Source organism: Pseudonaja textilis, chromosome 2, assembly GCF_049901715.1.
Source record: "Pseudonaja textilis isolate UNSWEBS1 chromosome 2, rPseTex1.2, whole genome shotgun sequence".
Taxonomy (NCBI): Eukaryota; Metazoa; Chordata; class Lepidosauria; order Squamata; family Elapidae; genus Pseudonaja; species Pseudonaja textilis.
In genome coordinates, this window is record NC_141991.1 from 131,715,221 (window position 1) to 131,737,759 (window position 22,539).

The 22,539-nt window shown below is 40.0% G+C and overlaps 1 long non-coding RNA gene across 1 annotated transcript; it reads left to right on the forward strand.

The window, feature by feature from the left end:
• The first annotated feature begins 18,923 nt into the window (after positions 1-18,923).
• On the forward strand, positions 18,924-22,331 carry LOC148127088 (uncharacterized). Its single transcript, XR_015741917.1, has 3 exons — positions 18,924-19,034; positions 19,899-20,034; positions 20,631-22,331. It is a non-coding gene; the product is annotated as an uncharacterized LOC148127088 (long non-coding RNA).
• Positions 22,332-22,539: the final 208 nt, after the last annotated feature.

Genomic DNA, 22,539 nt, shown 5'->3' on the forward strand with positions numbered 1-22,539 from the left:
TGCAGCATTCCCACAGTCGTGAGAGGCCAGGCAAGAAGATGTGTGCCTCGATGTGAGTGATATTGAGTTGGCCACGCCCAGGCAGTCACATGACCACCAAGTCACGCCCACCAACTAAGCCACGGCCACAGAACCGGTTGTTAAAAAATTTGAATCCCACCCCTGGTTCTGACCAGATGGAGGGGGAGCAGGTTGGAAGGGTTGTGTTTCTTTGCAGTCATCTGGTCGTTAGTACTCTCTTGCCCTCGGGGTCACCTGAATCAGAGAGTAGTTGGTTGTGGAATCTTTTTGGAACTGCTGCAAGAGGTGCGTTGTGAAGTTTCTTGGATGAGAAACGAAGCGTTTCGTTCTTCTTCCTCAAGGGGGAAAAAATAGTCCAGTTGACTTTTGAAAAAGCACCTTTGAGACAATTATGACCTGCATGATTAAGAATATCCACAGACATCTCCCCACGCAAATAAAGCCACTTTGAAGAAAGAGGTTTGTTCGATGAATTCCTTTGATGAATGTCTATTTGGGAAGGAGTCTCATTACACCCAGTAGGATCTATTCCTGTGTGTAAGATGGCTCTTTTGTTTTCTTCACTCAGTTATTCCAGCTCTTTACTTACTGTACCTTCAAAAAGACTTTCTTTCCCTATTTCTTTTGCCCAGCTTTCTCCCCCCTCCCCCCTTTCCCCCACTTCTTCTTCATTTGGGAAATAGGCTGAGAGAAACAGTTGACTAATTTTCACACTTTAACAATTCTGGGCTAAAGAGATTCTCCCCCTCCCACCTCCTCCTGCGATGTATTAGATGGATGGTATTATGTGGTATTTACATTTTTCATTTTTTAATGGAAATAATTTCATCTTCTTTTCTGAGGATTAGCTTCCAGCAGAGATGATCTTCCTCGTAGTCACTCTTAGCCGAAAGATTATGAGCTCAGGCCACCTTTGAGCAACTCAGCCCAGGCACATAAGGATTCCAGCTGCTTTCCCTTATTATTCACAGGCGGTAGATATCTGGTCCAAACTAATGGCAGCAGAACGATCGACCCAGCTTCCTCCCTCATGTCTTGCAATGGATGCATTTATTACTGCTAACCGACATAGCTGTGGATGATGAGCTTTGTGGTTCAGAAAGGGGCACCAGTTTGGAGAAAGCTGAGTTGGCAAGATTGGGGATGGTTGCATTGGGCAGTATAGAAACTGCAGTCAGTGCAATGTTACTTCCAGGGCAAAGAGCTCTGCTGGCATCTGATAGGTATCTTTTGTAGAACCTGAATCATGATCTAGAGAAGGGGTGTCAAACTCGATTTCATTGAGGGCCGCATCAGGATTGTGTTTGACCTCAGGGCACTGGGGTGGGCATGGCCAGCTCAACATCGCTCGTATCGGGGGCTCCTGTGGTGGTCTGAGTGCTCTGCCAGTGAAAATGGGCTCCCTGCGCAGGTATGGAAAACCCCAAATACTCCTAATGAAGAACTAATAATACCTAAAGTAACGGAAAGCGCTGAGATGAACATGCTAACAAGGAAACTGAAAGAAAAAGATGACTCTGAATTCTTTTCAATTTGGAACAATTGGTATAAATGGTTAACAAACAGAACTAAGAAGTGAGACCAAAAGCCTAACTGAAATAATCCTTAAGAAAGTAAAACGAAATTTGTAAATTATATAAAGATATAAGAATAGTAATTATAGTTAAATCTATTATTTAATATTAGACAAATGTAATATAATATATTACGATATTTAAAGCAAAAACCTGTATAGATGCCAAGAATGCTGTTGATACCATGATGTTTTACGATGTAACAAAAGAAACAAAATAAAAATATGCATAAAAGAAAAAAGAAAAGAAAATGGGCTCCCAAGCTCCATTTTAGGCTGCCACAGCCTCCTGCAATCCTCTGCCAGCAAAAACAGAGCTCTGGAGGATCACATGTGGGCCCCTCGAGCTCCATTTCCACTGCCAGAGGCTCCATGAGCTAGTCCTTCACTGTTGCCAGGGCAGCTCTGTGGGCCAGATCTAAGCACCCCGTGGGCTATATACAGCCCCCGGCCCTTGAGTTTGACACCCCTGATCTAGAGACTTGGCTATTTTGGAAAAGCAATTGGCTTTTGGGAGTTTTCTACAGTCTTCCAAACAATTCCTGATCTGATTTGAAAGAAGAAAATGCTGTGTGTCACAAACTGGGCCACTCTCTTGTTTACTTTTGCCATGACCTTTGACATGCAAGTCTCTTCAGTGTTGTCAGTATAGGAGTATTAAAGCTGGTCTATTTAAACAGTTAAGGATTACTATGTAACCCCATAATCTGTATGGACCCCTTTTGCACTTGTTTAAATGTAAAGTAATATCCCTTTTCCTCATCCACAGTTCTCATGTGCCTGCAGTTGTATAGCTGTCAGAGTGACCTGTTGAACCTATACAGAACTTCTTTTAAAGTGTTACTTCATGGAATTCTCCCTCTCCCTCCCTTGCACACAAACATGGTTTTCCATTTCCAACTGCTTCCTTTTCTTTGTAAGAAGCTTGTTAATGGACTCTTGATTGTGTGGCTGCAGCATTATTTCGTTGTGTTTGCACATTTTTTTCCCCACAAGAAGCTTGAAGGCTCCATTGTGCTGCATAAACTTCACAATGTATAGGGTAAGGATATAGAATAAAGTACACTCACTTCTGAAATGCCAGCCCTTTCCAAAGGGGTCAAGTAAATTCTACAAGACAGGATGAATCAGAAGGATAAACTGAAGCTCTTTGAGGATGATCAGGCTTCTTACAACATGATCTTCAGAGCTGGCTAAAGTTCAGTTCATCAGATGCATGTCTTTAAAACCCATATCTTAGTAGGGAGGAAGGGAAATGAAGTGGCTTAATGGCCACAGAACATAAAAAGGAGAGTGGGTTGTTATTCTTTGTGTTAACCCACAATGTGCTGTTTTGGGGTTTGGCTCTCATGTGAACAAATCCAAACAATGTGGTGTATAAGTCATGATTGATGGCTTATCTCACTAAGTGTGAGTGAAGCCAATTGCAGATGAGTTAAGAATACAAGGTAAAAGAAACCCTGCACGATGAATGACTTATCCAGAGTCTGAAACAGATCTGTGTAGGCTTAAATGTATAGTAGTTAAGGAACGGCTAGTGTTCTCCTCAGTGTTCTCCTGGGCAAACTAGATAGCTGTGGTTCCCCACAGCTTCCTACTCCCATGTTGATGCCACCATTTTCTTCTCAACTCACACTTGTCAAGCTGTAGCCTTCAGGCAGATTGGTGGAGGTCCAGTATGGCTGCCACAGCAGGATGTGCACAAGGATAGGTACCCTCAGGCATTTTCTTGCCCAACCAGCTGGTAGCAGCATGGGAGGACCTGGGGATGAGGAGGATGGAATGGAAAATGGGTATATGTCTGAATGTGCCCCTCACAGGAATATGTCATTGCCTTCGGTTCTCAGGGATGAACAGACTGGGTATTCCTGGTTAAAAAGTCAGTATAGCGAACTTCATTGCAAACAATAATTACGGACTCAAAAATCCTTCCTTCAATAAACCATTATTTTTTAATGGCTGGAGTTGGATTGAGTGGGAAAAGCCAGGATCTAGCCCACCTTCAGCCAAAGAAGCTCACTGCGTGACTTTGGACCAATCCTGCACTATCATCCAACCTCCCTCCCAGAAATGTTGCTCATTTTATTTATCTGTTTTAGAGAAAACAGTATAAGTTCAAAGCAACGTAAGTAGAACATCTTCCTTCCATTTCTCCTCATAACACCCCCTGGTGAAGTAGGTTTGGTTGAAGAGAAATAGAAAAGGAAAACGCCGCTATCTTGTGTTTCTGCATAAAAGCAAGATACAAATCAAACAAATAAATAGACCCAGGGAATAACAAGAGGCCCATAAATGTGCCAGGCAAAGCTGGAATGCAAGGTTTTTTTGAATGTGCAACTGTTGATAAATCTTCTAAGGATTCAGAAGATTCTGAGGTGGGGGGGTCCTTCAGGCAGTCTGAGAAAACAGCCTCACCAAACAGGGTGAACATGTTTGAACAAGTGCCAATGGCTCTCACATCAGTCTCTTCTACCTCAGGTTCCATATTTCTAACTGGTAATAACAGGGACGGATGCTGTCATTTTTCCACACAAAACAATTGTAGTTTTACTGGAAATATATATTTCTCTTTTTTATACACCAAATGGCATCTATTATAGAGTCATGTTGTTTTGCAAGCAGCAATCTCCATTTGATTTTAGTATCCATGATGGTGCCATGGTTTTAAAAGTCTTCATTCTTTTTCTCAATTGATTGGAAATGGTCATCTGAAACAATAGGCAAAGATGGACCAGCATCGTGTTGGAGGAAGTGAGGAGGAGAAAAGATGAGTTAATGATGTACTCCATGCTGAAATATTACAATTGGACCATCTAACGCAGGGGTGTCAAACTCATGGCCCACAGGTCAGGTGTGTAATGCGCTGGCCACGCCCATGCCTAGTTTAGCAAAGGGGGGAGAAAAGTTGTGATATGTCATGTGATGACGCCATAACAACGCAAGTTTGACACCCATGATTTAACAGACATGACTACAAGCAGATTATGGTGTGCTGTCTTTTCTTGAGCGTTTTGTTGAAGCACTTCCTTTGTAGATTTTGCCCTTTGAGACAGTTCAGAGGGAACATAAAGAGGCACCAAGAAGACCAGTAGCAGTTATTTGCTACTTTGGAAAACATTGATGAACAAGTTGAGGCACAATAAACCATAAAAACATACAGTACATAGACATTTTAAAAGATAATCAGAATGTCGCTGCTGGCATGCAAGTGAAACACTTTTTGCCACCTTTACTGCTTAATTAAAAGCATCTTTGCTTTACTTGGCAAGCAGAGCTTGTAAGCTATGTAAAAGTGCCCTCATTAATGCCATCTTGGTTAATTGTTCAAATCTGTCTGTGGCCCTTTATTGTGGTTGAGCATGAGGTGGAATAAACCTTCCTGAATAATAAAACTGCAAAGCATTTAGCATTACTCTTGTTAGATACAAGAGCACTCCTTCAGTTCTCCCTTCATCCTAGAAAGCAATAGCAAGAACAATAGCACTTAGATTTATATACCACTTCATAGTGCTTAACAGCACTCTTTAAGCAGTTTACAGAGTCAGAATATTGGCCTGCAACAATTCGGGTGCTCATTTTACTAACCTGTTTTCAGCATGGCTACTGAAAAGGCATCCCATCATTTAATGTAAGAAATCATGTTACAGGTTAAGGCAGCAGACTGAAAAAGAAACACCATGTCAAGATTGCTGTAAATGACACATGTTAAATGTTGGTAACATACAAACTTCATTTATTGAGAGGAATGTGTTTAAGAACATAACGTATTTATTAATATCCTTAAAAACTCCAGGAAATAGACTAGGTGGGGCCTTCCCTAAGTGAAGTCATGTTGCACATACTTGAACAAGGCCTGCGTTTCCAGATGTTTGGTAAATTTATCTTTAATGGCAGTTTCCACTATCTTCCCTGTAACAGATCTTCAGCTGACAAACTTTTAATTTTCTGGATCTCTCCATGATTCTTTCTTAAAAATTGAAGCTATGTTGGCTGTCTTACATTTCTCAATTACAGAGGCTGAGTGTAGAGACAGGTTAGATCAGGGCTGTCAAACTCCGGGCCAGATGCGTCATGTGCTGGCCACATCCACGTCTGGTTTAGCGAAAGGGGAAAAAGCCCCAACACGTCACATGACACCACCATGACAATGTGAGTTTGACACCCCTAGTTAGATATTTTAATGAGAAGGTCCTGGTGATTATCAAAAGAATTTTCATATGGAAGTATTCCTCCATGTAGAGAACTGTTTTGGTGTCAGAAGTTGGCTACTGCTTTCTTCATTGTGCCTAGACTGACATTTTCTTCTGTAAAACTGCAGAGACATAATTACTAGGTTTAAAGATTGTGCCAAGCCATGGTTTATTTAATGTTATCAATTGAAAAAAGCAATAGTTTACAGCCACATATGGTTTGTTGGTTTTGGTTTACCATGTTGTGTCAACCCAACCACTGTGGTCTGGAAACCATGATGTGTGGTTATATTAATCACGGCTATGTTATGCAAACTTGACACAATTTGGTTTTCTCACTCTTCCATATCTAGTTCTCCAATTATGTCTATTGATTTGGGAATATAATAATAAACAATGGTTGCTTTCATACATGTTTATGAATGGATCATTTAAATGCAGCCTTCACAATCCATCTGCAGTTGAGTTCGTATGACATACCAAACTAATCACCCCACCTAGTTTGGGTGACCATACTACTGCTATGCCTGAACTATAACAATCTGAATGATCATTGGACAGTAGCAAGACATCTTAGTTTTCTGTATCTCTGAGTCACCATTTAATGGTCATCTGGATTTATGCAGACCAGATCTGATAACCCATTCACTGAGCCACAAACTAGATTACAGCTAGCTATTTTATGAAAATACAGCCAACATGTCTGGGTTTTGTGGTGGTTTTATTTTTTGCAGAACCAGAAACGAATAATTTGCACTTTTGATGGGGAACATTCTGGAGATTCGAAATTTTAACTCATCTCCTAACCCCAAGTTGACTTTATTCCTCCTGGATCTCAGGGAACTCTTTTCCCAGGAGGAAAGAAAATAACTTTTCTCTGTGGGATAAAGGTTTCAGCTTTAGCTAACATCAAAGGTCTTATTTTGAAATTAGAAGCACGATGACACTTGCTTCTAAGGCTTGTTCTCAGTCATTGCACTATAATCAACAAAGATCTTTTGGTCTTTACAAAGACATGTGCTGACACATATATGTATGTGTTTGCAGCCTCCAACTCATTACCTGGTGCTGCATGCAATCCCTGAAGAAGTACTGCTTGCCCACTGGAATACCTGAGCTGTGTGATCTACTGCTTATAGTTTTGCCTGAAGCAGTAGCCTGCAATACTGCATGTGGTCCTAAGCCCTTTTTGGATTGGCCCTATAGCCTTCGGAAATCATACCAATAGCCATAAATTGCTAAGAAATACAGGTATGATTTCCTACTGAAAAAGAAAAAAAATAGTAATTATTTCCTAGCGAAGAGCATCTTATTCCTCTTATTCTAATCTTCATAACTTGTCCAGAGTAGATTGCAACCTCATTCTGTCATCCCGGGTGTTGACCAGAATTCTCAATTTTATGAAATCTGCAAATCTGATAAGCAGCTCATCAACCCCATTATTCAGTTCATTAATAAAAAGATTTAATAATATCTGCCCTAAGATAGATACATGCAATTACTGCAGTCCAATAATGTAAAACCATCAGGGCAAACTCTCTCACTGCAATTGACCAGCCAGTTGCGGACTTAACCTTATTTATCATTTATTTGTATCCCACCTTTATTGTTTTAACAAGTAACTCAAAGTGGTGAACATATCCAACGCACCTTCCTCCTCTTATTTGCCCACAACATCAGCCCTGTGAGGTGGGTTGGGCTCAGAGAGAATGATTGGTCCAAAATAATCCACCTGGCTTCCATGGTTAATGAGGGACTACAACTCACCGTCTCCTAATTTCTAACCTGGTATCTTAAAACACACTTATTTAAATGTTATTTAATTTAATAATAGTTGATAAATAGTTTTATTTATTTGTTATTTAAAACACTTGAACAGGTTGTCAATAAAAACACCTTATCAAAATGTTTGCTGTAATCAAGGTAGAGTACATCCATAGCATTCCCCTTCTCTACTAACATAATTGCTTTGTCACAGAAGGAGATGAAACTTTTTCACATGATTTGTTTTTAACAAAGGCTTGTTGACTCTTAAAAATCACGACATTGTCTTCCTCATGGTAACTACTATCCTGCTTTATTATTTTCTTTATCTGGATTTTCTTTTTCTTTTTTATTTCTTGAAGAGAGGAACCACATTGGTTCTTCAATTCTTTGATACAGTTTTCCTTGAAGATAACTGACAGAGGTCCTGACAGCTCTTCAACAAGTTCCTTTACTATTTAGGGCACATTTCATCAAGGCCTGGGGATGTGAAGGCATTCAAATGACCAAGAAGTTATTTTACCATATCCTTGTTGACCTACATCCTCCCCTGTTGTGCTCATTCCCAGTTTATGCTTCTCAAATTTTAATTTTCTTCTCAATAAGAGTTGAGTTTCTCTGCTTTTTCATGGTCGTATCTTCTCTGGGTCACTAGAAGCCTTGATTAAGACTTCTCTGTTTGGAATAAGCAGCGAATACCTCGTCTAATTTGTCTTCTTTTAGCTGTTGACATTTGAATAAGGCCTTTTTAATGATTTTTTTTCTCTATTAGCCTTAGCTCATTTTCTTCTTTCCTGGCCTCATTTCTGCATTTTTGAGGTGAAGCTTTGTTGTCTTCCTTGGTAATTAACACTTCCTTCCATATCCAACAAACATTTTTCTTTAGTTTCATTTCCTTCACACACTGCCTATTCAACCCTCTGGTTTCTTTAGAAGTCTCTTAGTTTTCTTTTTCACTGAAATTGTCTAAGAGCGCACTATTAATTCTCAATTTCCTTTTTTTGTTTTTGCAATTAACAACTTGAAAATATGTGGAGCTTTGCACCCAAAGTCCCTTCCACTTCAAATATCTCCAACTAACTCTTCCTTGTTCCTAAGGTTCAAATCCTAGGGAACTGATAAGAGGTGGGTATTCAGCAGGTTCTGACCAGTTCTGGAGAACCGGTAGTGGAAATTTTGAATAGTTCGGAGAACCGGCAAATACCACCTGACTGGCCCCGCCCCCATCTATTCTCTGCCTCCCGAGTCCCAGCTGATCGGCTGGATCTTCTTTTGTTGCCCTGCACAGGAGAATGGAGCTGCAAAGCAGGTTAGTGGGGTGGGGAGGGAATGGGATTGTGCAATAACCTTTCCTCAGGAGTGGGGAGGGAATGGGGATTTTATAATATCCTTCCCCTGCCACGCCCACCAAGCCACGCCACACCCACCAAGCCACGGCCACAGAACTGGTAGTAAAAAATTTTGAATCCCACCACAGGAACTGATCCCCTAGTGCCCACATAAATCTTTTTGAAAGAGAAAATTATGCAGAATCCTATCTGAATCAGTCACGGGGACCAGAAGTTTAGTCTTCTGAGCTTTCAGACTCAGTTTGGGGCCCATGCTTAGGGAACTTCTCTCTACTGGAATGTGTGGAGCGAAGTTCCCTGAGTATGGGCTCCAAAATGAGTCCAAAAACTCGGAAGACCAAACCTCTGGTCCTAGTGACCAACCCAGATTGGATCCTGCAACATTATCCTGTGACACCTGCTGTCATTTGTGAGAGAAAATTATCACCAAGAATTTATCTGACATGGTGTTTAGCAGGATTTGTGTTCCGCTGAATGTTTTTGTAGGTGAAATCTCCACTCACATAGTTTTTTTTAAATGCTTCTGTCTGCTAAAAGTATCTCTCCTAGCAAAAATCCCTTCTGTTGGCTTTCAGCACTTGTGCTACTATCACCTCAAACAGACTCATTCCTGATATATAAGGCTACACCACCATCTCTTTTCTCTTGCTGGTTCCTTTGTACTCAAAGTGTAGGTATATATACTCAGTGTTCCACTGGTGGAATTCGTCCTATCATGTATGTGTAATCCCTGCTATATTTTACTTTCGCAATGTTTGATTATGTAAATGTTTTTATTTCGTGGGACACTTTTGCCTTCTATTGGCTTGCTTGCTCTTGCCTAGTATAACCATCTGCACCTGGCCTTCATCCATGCCCATTCAATTTTATATCCCCATTAGTTATGATTAGTTCCCTGAATTACTTTTTCATAGGCATCAAATAGCACTTCTGCTGTTTCCCAAGGACTTTCTGACTCATATATATATATATATATATATACTATCTCACATCAACTCAGATTTGCGTCGTATTGGTTTATGGGGTCTATGCTAATTTTTCATCGAACTGATACTTTTTGTGATGCTGCTGCATTAAGCAAATTCTATGTTTACGCAACAGCCAGCTGTTACTTGCCAAAACTAACTGACCAGAGAAACTGTTGTTTTCTTTTTTCCATATGTGGAAATTTTCTCTTGCTTGTTGTCCTTATCAGGTTCCACACTTCCTTATCTAATTGTTTTCTGAGAAAGAAGGAGCCTGTCATACCTATTATTTAAAAAAAAAAAGCAATAAGAGGAAGGAAGAATGAAAAAAGTTCAGAGCTGTTCCCTATGGCTTAGTTTAAAAAAAATGTTTTTCTATCTGTGTCCAGTGCAAAATTAAACTAGCATAGATTTTGCTGTCTCCATTATTAAGTCAAGTCCCCTCTATTCTGGTTTATAGCTTGAGGGCAGTGTCCTGATGTCTGATGCAGAGAAAGTTGCACTTTCTCCAGCTCCTAAAAAAATCTCCAGGTGGCAGGAGGGCCACCTATCAGCCAGAGCACGGCTTCCAGTCACAGACCCAGGGATCCAGCCATTCTCCCCCTTTGCAAACCTTGACAATAAACAAATAGGTAGAAGAGGCTCCTTTCATGCCTGCTCTTTTAAGCTCTCCTCATCTCAGAAATCTAGATCAGGCTGAATCGCTGACAGCCCAAAACAAAGAGGAAACCAGTTCTTTCACTTGCTTCACCATATATTTCCCATCCTCGCTGCCACTGATGTTCATCTCTATTCAGGCTCCCAAGACAGGGATCAGCTCAGAGATCCTGTGGCTATAGGGGAGAACCCAATTTGAAAGGGCTGGAATCTCCTCTTGGCCCCAAACAGGATGGCTCTGGAGGAGAGAGCACAAAGATAGGGTGTGAGGAGGTGTCCCGGATGTCTAACAAATTAAGATGGCTATGAGATGCTAAACTGATCCCTCTTGTTAGAGGTGACTGATTGTAGCACTGGCAAGCATGCTTAACAAATTATGCCCATGGTAAAACATATTGTATAAAATCCTACTTTAACAATGAAGCAACTACCAATGACTTTAAGCTACTCAAGTATGGAAGTAAGATAAGGGTGATGGGATTCAAAATTTTTTACTAGAGGTTCTGTGGACATGGCTTGGTGGCCATGGCAGGGGAAGGATACTGTAAAAGCTCCATTTCCTCCCCACTCCAGGAGAAGGTTACTGCAAAATCCCCATTCCCTCCCCACCCCACTAACCTGCTTTCCAGCTCCGTTCTCCTATGAAGGGCAACCAAAGAAGACCCAGCCGATCAGCTGGGACTCGGGAGGCAGAGAATAGATGGGGGCGGGGCCAGTCAGAGGTGGTATTTGCCGGTTCTACGAACTACTCAAAATTTCCTCTACTGGTTCTTCAGAACTGATCAGAACCTGCTGAATACCACCTCTGGCTACAACTGCAGGAAAGAGAGGCCGTCAGGAGATAGCCATACTATCAGTGCAAGCAGGGAATGATTGCTTAGGAAGCTAGATGTTGTTGCTTAGTGCTTGCAAACAACTGTACTGCACATGAATGCTTAAGAGTTCTTCCTCACACTTTCTTTCTCATGCTAACATGTGTTCCTCCCGCCCTTAAGGTGGCAGAAAAGGATACCAGTATAATTTGCCCTAAAGGCTGAGCTCTATTTGCTGTCCTTACAATTTCAATGTGAGGTTGGTTAAGGAAAACAATTGAGTGTATTTCTCTTCCTACCCAACATCATCTGTTGCTGGGAAAAGACAAACCATGGTCCTTGATGTGTGGTGGAGGAGCTGGTTTAATTGGCTATAGGGTGGGTGCCCAGGGCAGAGGCTTGAATCCTACCTCAAGCCGTCAAAGTGGCAAGTTTCTGGTGCAGGAATTATCTGTACCAGTTATCTGTTAGTCAGGCTATTTATGAAACCGCTCTAGTGGTCTTCTGGACCAGCGATGCTGTCTCCAACCTTTTCCGCTATGCGGATTGGCAGGTGGAGCAAGGGGGAGGGCATGGTTTCACGGGCACAAATGCAACTTCATACATGTGCACACTTGCCCACCACTTGTGCAGCCCGGATCCTAATGGGTTGTTGACTGGGGACCCCTGTTCTGGACAACAGTTACTAAAACCACATCTGAAAGAGTCTGACTGAAAGGTTGGTGGAGTGGATGATGGGTGAACTGGGAAGGAAACTAGATTGTGTGATCTCCTGCTTTATCCTGTCCTTTGTTCCACCAATCTGTCAGCTGCATTATCTTTGGACATGGACTTAATACTGTAGTCTTCTGAAAGATTGCTTCTGTAGTTATAAGCCCAGAAATAGCGCCAAATGACAAACCATAAGCACATTGGAATGCTTGCAGGGAGCATGAAACAATCTTCCTCAAGTTTTACCCCATACCCTTCCTTATTACCTGCCTTTCAGGCTAAACAAACTCTTGTCAATTTCCCCCTGGCTCTCATGCAGTTCAAATAATATGACTCAAGGAAATAGCAGTGCGAATAGCAATGATAATTTCTACGATAATAAGATAGATACATGTGTTGAGTTTCTGGGCTGCAGCCTTGATCTTTTCTTTATATCTGAGGTTGATGGAGCTACAGCTTCTCTTCTATGGAGCTCTTTCCTTGTAGTGGGTGACAGTACAGGTGATTTGTTCCTGGACTATTGGGGAAAAGAAATAGCTCAACTTGAGTTACCTCCTGATAAGGGAGACTGTATCTATCCTGCATATTGAACAAAATATACAGACTAACAGAGGAGCTTCTAAGATTCTGTGGTTCTCCATCTGGAATGCTTCTATACCCCTGTCCTGTGATGCCAATTTCCTGACCCAGATCAAACAGCACAAGAAGCCAAATATCTTCAGAATATACATCTCTTATAATCAAACATGCAGACTGATGCATCATCTTGAATCATTGCATCTTATTATGCTTGAACTGTGGAACAACACTTGCTTTAGATTCTGGCTTATTTGGTAAATGTGAATATTTAGGATCAAGGTTGGGAAGCCTGTATTCCACCAGTTGTTGCTGAAGTCTATTCTTTACCAGTTATTCCAGCTACCGTGTTACACAGGATGCTACAAATTTAAATTTTCTAACAACCGAAGGCTTATCTTCCTCCCTGATATACTTCAACTAGCAGGAAAGTCCAGACAGAAGTTATCAGCCAGCGTCTATTGGTATGAATGTTTGGTTCCATTAAACTATGATTCTTCAGAATTCTGGCTAATTATTGCACAATAATATCTTCCGACCACCTATCTCACCTGTTGAATAAGCATAAAATAAGACTACCCCAGATATCTTACTTTAAAAAGAGTACAACAAAGAACTAGAACTAAGGAGAACTTTCCTAACGGTGAGAGCAATCGACCAGTGGAACGGCTTATCTTCAGAAGTTGTGGGTGCCCCATCACTGGAGGCTTTCAAAAAGAAATTGGACAAACATTTGTCTCAAACAGTATAGAGTCTCCTGTTTGACGGGGGGGTTAGACTAGAAGACCTCCAAAGTCCCTTCCAACTTTATTTATTCTATGTTCTATATTCTAAATAGAGTAAAACAGCCCTATTGGCATTATGAGCTTGCCTGAGAAGTATTATCAGGAAGTTCTTCTGACTCCTGGTTTCTTTCACTTGCCATTAATTTGTAATGTTCTGTAAGTTTTATGATGAGGATAGCTGGAGTCCTGTAAAAATAAATAAGCAAACTATGGAATATACAATGTAGGGAAGTAAAGAATGTTGGGTGCCTAAGGGGGAAGAGAAGAAGCTTGGCAATATGGATATAACAATTTCTTTCTTGCAAAGAAAAAAAAATGACAATGTCTCTTGCAGCTAATCTGCTAGCACACATGTCCAGTGTTTTGACTCTCGCCCTTTTTGTCACCATCTCCAGGGATCACTGTTGTCAATTCCCCCACCGCTAAGATCTGCCTAGAATATCATTAAGTTATCTGGGCACATATTTATAATAGGGATGCATGTAAACAGAGGCTGCATTTAAATCAGCAAGTATGGCTGTTGACAAGGACCCAAACGCAAAGTAGTTTCTTCGAATGGCATTCTTATTAGTGTCATCCGCTCTTGAGGATAAATACAGCTTTCCTTAGTGTCTGCTGAAAAGGAAGAGACAGGTGACAAATCACGATTTTTTAAATATCTCCCCTCTCCCCAATCAGCTATAAATATAATAATGAGTCATTAGTAAAATAGCAGCTTGGAGTCAGAAGAAAGGCTGTTTCTGTTCAGAGATCTTGTGCTGAAGTGCGCTGTGCTTGAGATATTCTGGCAATTTTTAGCCCCAGTCCATTAGAATCACTTCCTTCTCTTGCCTTATTACTGTTGTATTTTAATTATCCCCGGACAGCTTTCCTTCATTTCACTGTGGATGTGTTAAGCTCCTGCCATATTTTGCATCCAAAAGGGCTGAGCTTTTTTTTTATACATTTATGTACTGAGTGCAATTATTATCTGGTAATAATTCATAGAGAAATGAGAATCTCAGGAGTCGGCCAATGGTGACCTCAGGACCAAATCTATGGCTTCAGTTCCCATCCCACCCTCTCCCACACACATTCCAATTGATTTTAATTTTTATGTTCTAATTTTACTGCTGTTCTTCTAAACTTCGAATAGCATTTTATGGGGATGAGTCAACAGTAACACAAAATGTTTTTGTGCCTTTGCCCTGCATCTTGTATAGCCCCTTGGCTTATTTAACCTTTAACAAGTGTTGCTTCTTGCCAGATTAGATTCAGGAGGACACTTGTTTATCTTCTAATTCATGTAAAACTGAGAATGGAAGAAGAGCAATACTTACTTTTCTTATTGTGATGCTATAAAGTGAACTAAAATAAGGAAAATCAGATTACACAGAGTTGAAGAAAGATGAGTGTTTCTCTCCCTTATCTCCCCCATTACTTCAGAAAGTGAAATCTTCTGAACTCGAAGCCAAGTGGCAAAACACAATTATTGTAGTCACATATCATGTTATTCTTCAGCTAAGACACCATGTAATCGCTTATCCTGGTAGCCTGATTCACACCATCTGCTCTCCAGGAATATTCTTGCCCTCCGACAACTTTGGGCTGCCAGGGTGATTATTTAGGCACTTAAGGAATGTACTGTTTTCCCCTACTCCCTTTTTCTAGCAGCTAAAAAGACCAAAGGAGTATCTTTTTAGTTGATACCAGGTTTCCCATCAATATGTTGAATGCCAATCTTTCAACCCCTTTGTGGCTTAGATTAGGATGTGGTGCAAACCCATTTGATAGCCTCCTATCAAACTTGCAAGTGAATAAATTGCCAGCTAAGTGATGGCATGGGAGAAATAATTCTAATCCATAACACGGAAACCTGAGAGAAGTTGTTCCTTCAGAGGAATAATCCTACTTGGTTAGAAACATGGGGGTGGTTGTACTCCATTATTGCTCCTATTTGGAGGGGCCTCAGAATGCAACCACTCAGAGTGAAGTGGCAAAGAACAATATTAGTTAAGGGAATAATTGATGTTCAAGATGAATGGTCTATGAAATCAAATATGCTCTATATTTTATTGGTTAAGAGCCAGAATGGAAGAATTAAATTATCTTGGGCAAATCTACATCTCTCAAGGCATCTCCATATAAAGTGTTTTTGCAGCAGTTCAGAAACACTTCCAGATCTCTGGAATTCTACCATCATGTTTCAGTTTAGATCTCGTGGGGTTTTGTTTTATTTTTGGCTGAAACCAGAAATAAAACTGATATTTTCTTCGGCAAGACCTGTGAGTGATCCATTTTTCATTATTAGGAATTCTTGTCTTATCTGCCTCCCAGCTTCTCAGGTCCGACCACTTATTAATATTTCATCCTGCAAAAAGGTGGCTTGGTGGCTTTGCAGCTCTCCCGCTCATAGCAACTGTTGGATCATTTCACATAGAGAAATGAATGTAGTGTAGTCAGCAAGAACGTAAGAGTAGAGAGAGAAAACACTGGGAATTTATTTTCTTCCTCTTTTGTTTGCACAGGGGTTTTTGTCAGAACAGCTGAAGAGTAAGTAGCTGAGAGCAAATCCTGATTAATGATGTTTCCTTATTATCCAAAGCATTTCAGCTTCAGATAAAGAAAAGATTACCATGTTTTGACTCTAAGTATTTCTAGACAGTAGGGAGTGAAAGTTGGCAATATGCAAGGGCCTTCAACTTAACCTTTCCCATAAGTTTGCTGTGGAGATAAATTAGATAGCAGGAAACAGTCATGCACATTGTTCCTGGGCAACTTCAAGGATACATAAAAATTACAGAGGGGGATAATGCAAAAACGTTTACAGTCTTTGTTCACTAATTTCCTGGCCAACTGCATAGAAATAACATATTCTTTTTCAATCCATAATGGTTTATATAATCCTGGTTTTAGGTACAATTGCTGTTTCATGAGTTGAAGGAATTTGAGACAAACAAGCTAAGGTCAAAATTGTTTTGATTTTGGTTCTTCCCGTCTACCCTCCTAGATTATTGTTTTGTACCATCATCCATAACTGCAGTAACATTAAGCTTTTTATGAGGTCTTGACTGTGAACTTCTTCAGAAGAACTGCTGTTTGTTTGCTTGCCTTTGATTGAGATTCGAATCACAGGCCAACAGGAATTTATGGACTGCTTGATGTAAACAGCCCTTGTGTTAATCTGTAGGGAAATAAATGTCAAATGTTTGCAGATAGAAAGTTCAAGCCGACTGAAGGGGAATTTGAAGGCAAGAAAAACAGGAGTTGGTGGAGGAACTCCTAAACTGTAGCTTCCATTTTTTTAAATCTCTGCAATGTCCAGAAAAGGCCTCATGTCTGCAAGTCTGCAGTGTGTGTGTGTGTGTGTGTGTGTGTCTGTATTAGGGCTGGACTGCTCAGGAAAAAAAAAAGAAACATTAAGTCTTGACTCCTTTTATAAAAAGAGGTGTTGTTCAAGTATATTCAGAAACAAGTAAAGCTATTCCCATTTTTTTTAATGTTCTTCCAGTGAAGAATTAGAATTAGTGGCTCTTGCTTTTAACTTTTTAAATAAAAAATAATGCACCGAAAGATCAAAATGGAAAAAAGGATACACAAATCTAAAACCAATGAATTACAAACAAGCAGATAGCTCTTGCATTTTGCACATTTTAACATGAATTTGTTTTATAAGCTTTAAGTGTACCTTTCAAGGAAAAAAAAAAGATAAATTAAGAATAATACTGTGTTTCTCCAACAATACGTCCCCCCCCAGTAGGAAGACCCAGCATGTTTTCTAGGCATAAAATGAAATTAAGCCCCTCCCACCAAATTTAGGCCTAGTTTAAAACATGCGAAATTGGGGGGGAAGGCAGGGGGGAAATTTGTCATTAGGAGTGCCCCGCGGGCAGCTATGTCTCACCATCAGCCGCTCCTAACACCATGATGGAGCACGGAGGGCTCCCTTACCCCTCCCTTACACGGGTCAGCAGGTGGGCGGTGTCGGCGTGGATGTCCGGAAGCGTTTCAGTCGCTTCTCAGGCCTCCGTAGCTTACACGGTTCCCACTGATGCTGGCACCTCTCTTGCCAGCACCATCTCCAACAACAGCATCTGGGTCGAAATTAATTCACCCCCCAAAAGACGTCCTAGCCATTTTTTCGGGGCTCAAAAAAAAATAAGGCCTGGCCTTATTTTGTGAGAAACACGGTAGTAAGGAACCTGCACAATTATAATTAACATACTGAACTTAAGGAAATCAGGTGGTTTTCAAATAAGCCCTGATATAATGGATTGAGCATTTTACATTTTAATTATAAATGTTACTTATGAATAAGAGGTGTGGGTTGGTTTGGTTTTGGCTAGTTTAAAATAGTTAGACCAAACATTTTTCTTTCCATGTTTTTCTATTTGCATTGGTTTAGGAAGTTTGTGTCCCATCATATCTTGGGCTTTCACCCACACATTCTGCTACAAAATGTTTAACATCCCCCCCCCAAAAAAAATACTCAGTATTTTTCATGCTGGATGTTGTGTTGTGCTTTTTAAGGTGGCCTCTGCAATTCCAAATCATGGTGTGATGAACACATTAGCAGGAAAAATGGCTGCAGTGTTTCGCTCTAAAAAAGCCCTATTCACATTTTGGGGTGGGGGTGGCGGGTCAGGAAGATTCAGAATGCTGCTCAAAGCAACTGCCGTACATTGGCAGGCACATAAATTCTGAGACTGCTAGAAATAGGCCTGTCAGTTCTGAAATATCACTGAATTTCATTAATCTTGAATGTGCATTACCACTCTGGCTCTGATAGGGACTGGAGCTGTGCTCATTACTTTCTAAATACCAGAAAACATGATATGGGTTCTTGAAAGGGAGACAGCAGGGAAGGGCTTAGCGAGCATGTGAAATAGTCCACTACCATCTCGTCTGTGAATGAGGGGTCTGCCTTGTGGTATTGTGCCAGAGAAGGAGAGGATTAAGGGACGGAGGTCAGTAACGCAGTAACTAAACTGAGGTGATTTTTCAAGGGCAGGAAGAGGTCACTCAGAGCAGCCTTTCAGAACAGATGCTGGATGTGAAGACAATGAAGGCCCCTGAACTCGAGGTGCTAGATGTTGAAAAGAACATGAGTCCAATGTCGGATGGGTGTGAGATCAGATTGCTGAATAGCAAATGACCGGTGGCAGAGATGGGTGCGGGGTGGGGAGAGATGGAAATGGAATTAGAGCTGGACTTGGGAAGAAACTGAGGAGACATTGGGACAAGAAGTTTGGTTATTGATCTCTGCCTTGGTGCTGATCAGAAAAGATGCCAATTCTGGCCTCTGTTATTTATAATAAACCTGATGCTCCCTGAATTATTCAGTAGGGGCTGTGATCTCAATTACAGAGCATGTCCCCGTGGTACAAAGAGAGAGGGAGAGAGAGAGAGAGAGAGAAGGGGAAAATGAGATTGTGAACTGTGCAAACTCTTTAGTGCACAATTTGAAAGGGCAGTGACAGATGGGAACTTATATTGTATGTAATCAAGCCTGATCTGAATAGAATCTTCTCTTTTTTTTTTCAGACCAACCAAGCGTTGTTCCGTTGGTTGCAACATGTCCATCTAATTTGGACCTGGCTGGAATCACTGTTTTTCATGGCATTTTAATATGAACAAAAGATCAGAACGAAAGTAAGCATGGGCCAGAAAGGAATGAGCGAGTTTATTTGATCTATTTTAGACCAAAAATAAATAAATATTTGAGTTCCCTCTAATGGCCCATTTATTTACATTCTGTAACAAGCTGCTCAGAGGCACCCGCATTTCAAAAAGGATATATTTTTGAGAAATGTATAAATGCATACTGAGGCTAGTAGTTTTTTCTGCTGTCAGTAGTTTGGTCTTCATTATACTTAATTCTACTCCCATTTTTTTCATTGTAAACTTTAATTTCTAGTACTAGTGTTTGCAGATCCTTTGCATTTTTGGCTACCAGTGCAGTCATATCAAAGTAGTGTAGATTATTAATGTTTCTTCTTCCAATGACTAGAGTCAAATGAGCTTTGGTTGTGCTTGTGACAAAATGTCCAAAATTTGCTCAAGTTGACTGTCATTCACTGCTAGCAGGTAATGTTGCCGGGGGAATAGGTACCACCATGGCATATAATGCTCCAATGAATAGTGATAATGGAAGAAACAGAAATTAATGCTGGGTAGAATTGTGTAACATTCAAAATGTGATTCAGGGGGAAAATAATTCTGTTAGATGACACGAACAAATAGGTACAAAAGAAGAACGTAGAGTCAACATTACTGGGCCTTTTGGAGACCCAAGCATGAGTGAGAATGGTGATAGTTTAATAAAAATCTGCTTAGCAAAAAGTTGCATGTTTCAAATATGTAGTTTAAATCTATTCATAATACTGAAGCCAGAAAAATGATCAAATACATCTAAAGGCGTGAATGAATTGACTGTTTTTAATCCAAAACTAAAGAAATTAGTGCAAGATAAAAAGGAGAGATTCTGAATGTGAACAGTGGATATTTCTTTAATAGTATCAAGTATGGGACTTGGAAAAATAGAGAATAGAAGGAAAAGGAGAAAGAGAAACTTGAAGAGAAAATATGAAACCTGAATGAGAAGATATTAAAAGGAAGACTACATTCCTGAAAGAATGAATAAGTTGTAGAGGTAAGAAAAATACCATAGAAGTAAAAGCTGCTGGAGACAGTGTGAAAACAATAACACAGAATATCAGAGAAACACATGGGCTGATGGGAATCAGGAAAAGAGATGCTTGATGAAATGTGAAAGAGTTGTGAATTATACATACATACATGCATGCGTGCGTGCATACATACATACATATCCATAAAAGAAAATGTTGCCAAAATGAGGATGAGAAGCATATCTAATGTATAAAAACAGAAAAAAGGTAGTTTCAAAGAAGGTAATCAAGGAGAACAAAAGACATTTAAAACTAGAATAAAGAAAATGTGGATCAGTTTTAGTAAAATTTAAAAACATGTTTTGGAAGTAGATGAAAGCGGCTCAAAAAGAAAATTCCAATAGAATGAATTGAATTAAAAAATAAAGTGATGAAATCATTTGGGATAAAATTAAAATGAGAGAATGCCAGAAGGAGTATATTGAAAAATTGTTTGTGAAAGACACGTTGAAAAAGAAAACTGAAACTGACTCTATAAAGGAAAATAGATGAAAAGATAGACATAAACCTTTTGGAAAAATGTTACGGTTACTGTTTTTTGTCTGTTTTTCCACTCAAGGTGGTGACATAAGGAGAAGAAACAGAACCCCAAAAGTCATCAAGTGCCTTCATAGATGATGATGATGCCAAGAATGGGTTATTTATTGACTGACTCTCTTCTCTACGCTTAAAAGCCACTCCAAGCACAAATTACTTTGAATGATATACATCCCAAAGTTCATAGGTCAAGCTAAAACATGTACTCTAAAATCAAAATATATCAACAACATCAAACAGCTAACACATATAACACTGGGTGAAGTGATCAATACGTTTTATTTTTGGGAATCACAAATTCCAGCCTCCAAAGGCCTGGTGGAATAACTAACTGTTAATGGCTTTTCTGAAAAGCAATCGATTTAGAGTCTATGAAGATTCTCAGTCATCCAGATTTCCCTATCATCCAGTCAGAACTGAAGAAACTTCAGCGAAACATCTTCAAAGAAAAACCAGAAATTCCAGTTGCCTCTTGAAAAAGCACCTTTGGGACAATCAATTAAGAGTTATCCAGTTATCTGAGGGGAGAAGTAAAGGAGAACATGACATTTCCTCAGCAAAGGGCTATGGTAGGAGTGCTGCACCATAATCTAGGGGATGGGCAGATGGAATTGGGAGTCAGAAGTCCCATAGCCAACTCCTGTTCCATGAAGGTTCTTAAAGGTGACAACCGGCACACTGAATTGCACCTAGAAACTAATTGGAAATGCATATGGTTCTTTTTTAAACATTTTTTTCATTGTTTACATATAAATATATTGAATACAGTGTAATTGGCCATGGCATTCCAATTGCCAAAAAGCAGAAATAAAAACAGAATAACATGTATACTATTTTAAACAGTGCTAGTGTTGTACAATAGTTTCTGACCATCATATTCCAGTATGTAAACTCATCTATCATTCTAATACTTACATTCCTCTGTCACTAATACAAATAGTGTCTCTTTCCAGGTCCCCCGACCTGATTCTTTCGCCTTCCAACTTCTACCTCATGTTTCTAACCATTGATAAAAACCTATTCCATGTTAAACAGTATTCTGTATCTCCTTTATCGTTTATTTTTAGGGTTGTGATGCATGTAGTTCTCGAAGAGGTGGTTAAATTGAGATATGCCCATGACTACTCAAAGCACTGCATTCTGCACCAATTGTGGCTTCCAAACACTTTACAAGGGCCGCCTCAGCCCTACAGTTTACATAACAATAATCCAACTGAGAGATGATTAAGGCAGGAGCGATTGTGAGGAGAGTCTCCCATTCTAGATTGTAACTGACACAAAAGATAGACCCGTGTGAAGGAACATGTTGAGTGTCAAGCCACTTACAGGGCCTAATGAAGGAAAACAAGAATTGTATAGAAGGTATTGAAATGTAAGAACCAGTGGATTCTTACAGAGAAAAACTGCAATGGACACCTCCAGCTATCCCTTTATTAGTGAGTTCATTATGGCAGAGTCTGTTTGAAATTTTGAATGTTTTCTTTCCAAGATTTTGCAATCTGAACTCAACTGATCATGGCTTGCTCTCTCTGACATTCTGTCTCTCTGACATTCTGTTGCTGCTGTGCTTATACTTTGATATCTTTGTTTACTGTAAGTGACAAAGGCAACTGGTAAGAAGACTTTGTAATTGGATATTCTTTGGACTGTTAAACATATATGACCTGGACCATTTATTGGACTGTGCTATTCCTCAAAGTAAAGTTTAACCCAATTTAGTGTATCTGTGTGTGGCTGAATAATTATTCATAACTACTCTCATAAACGTTTCCATGTGCATATCCTTGTTACTCAAGGGTTATTCTGTACATATCATAACACACTTAGACTTATTTACTGCTTCACAGTGCTTTACAGCCCTCTCTAAGTGGTTTATAGAGTCAGCATACTGCCCCCAACAATCTGGGTCCTCATTTTACCCACTTCGGAAG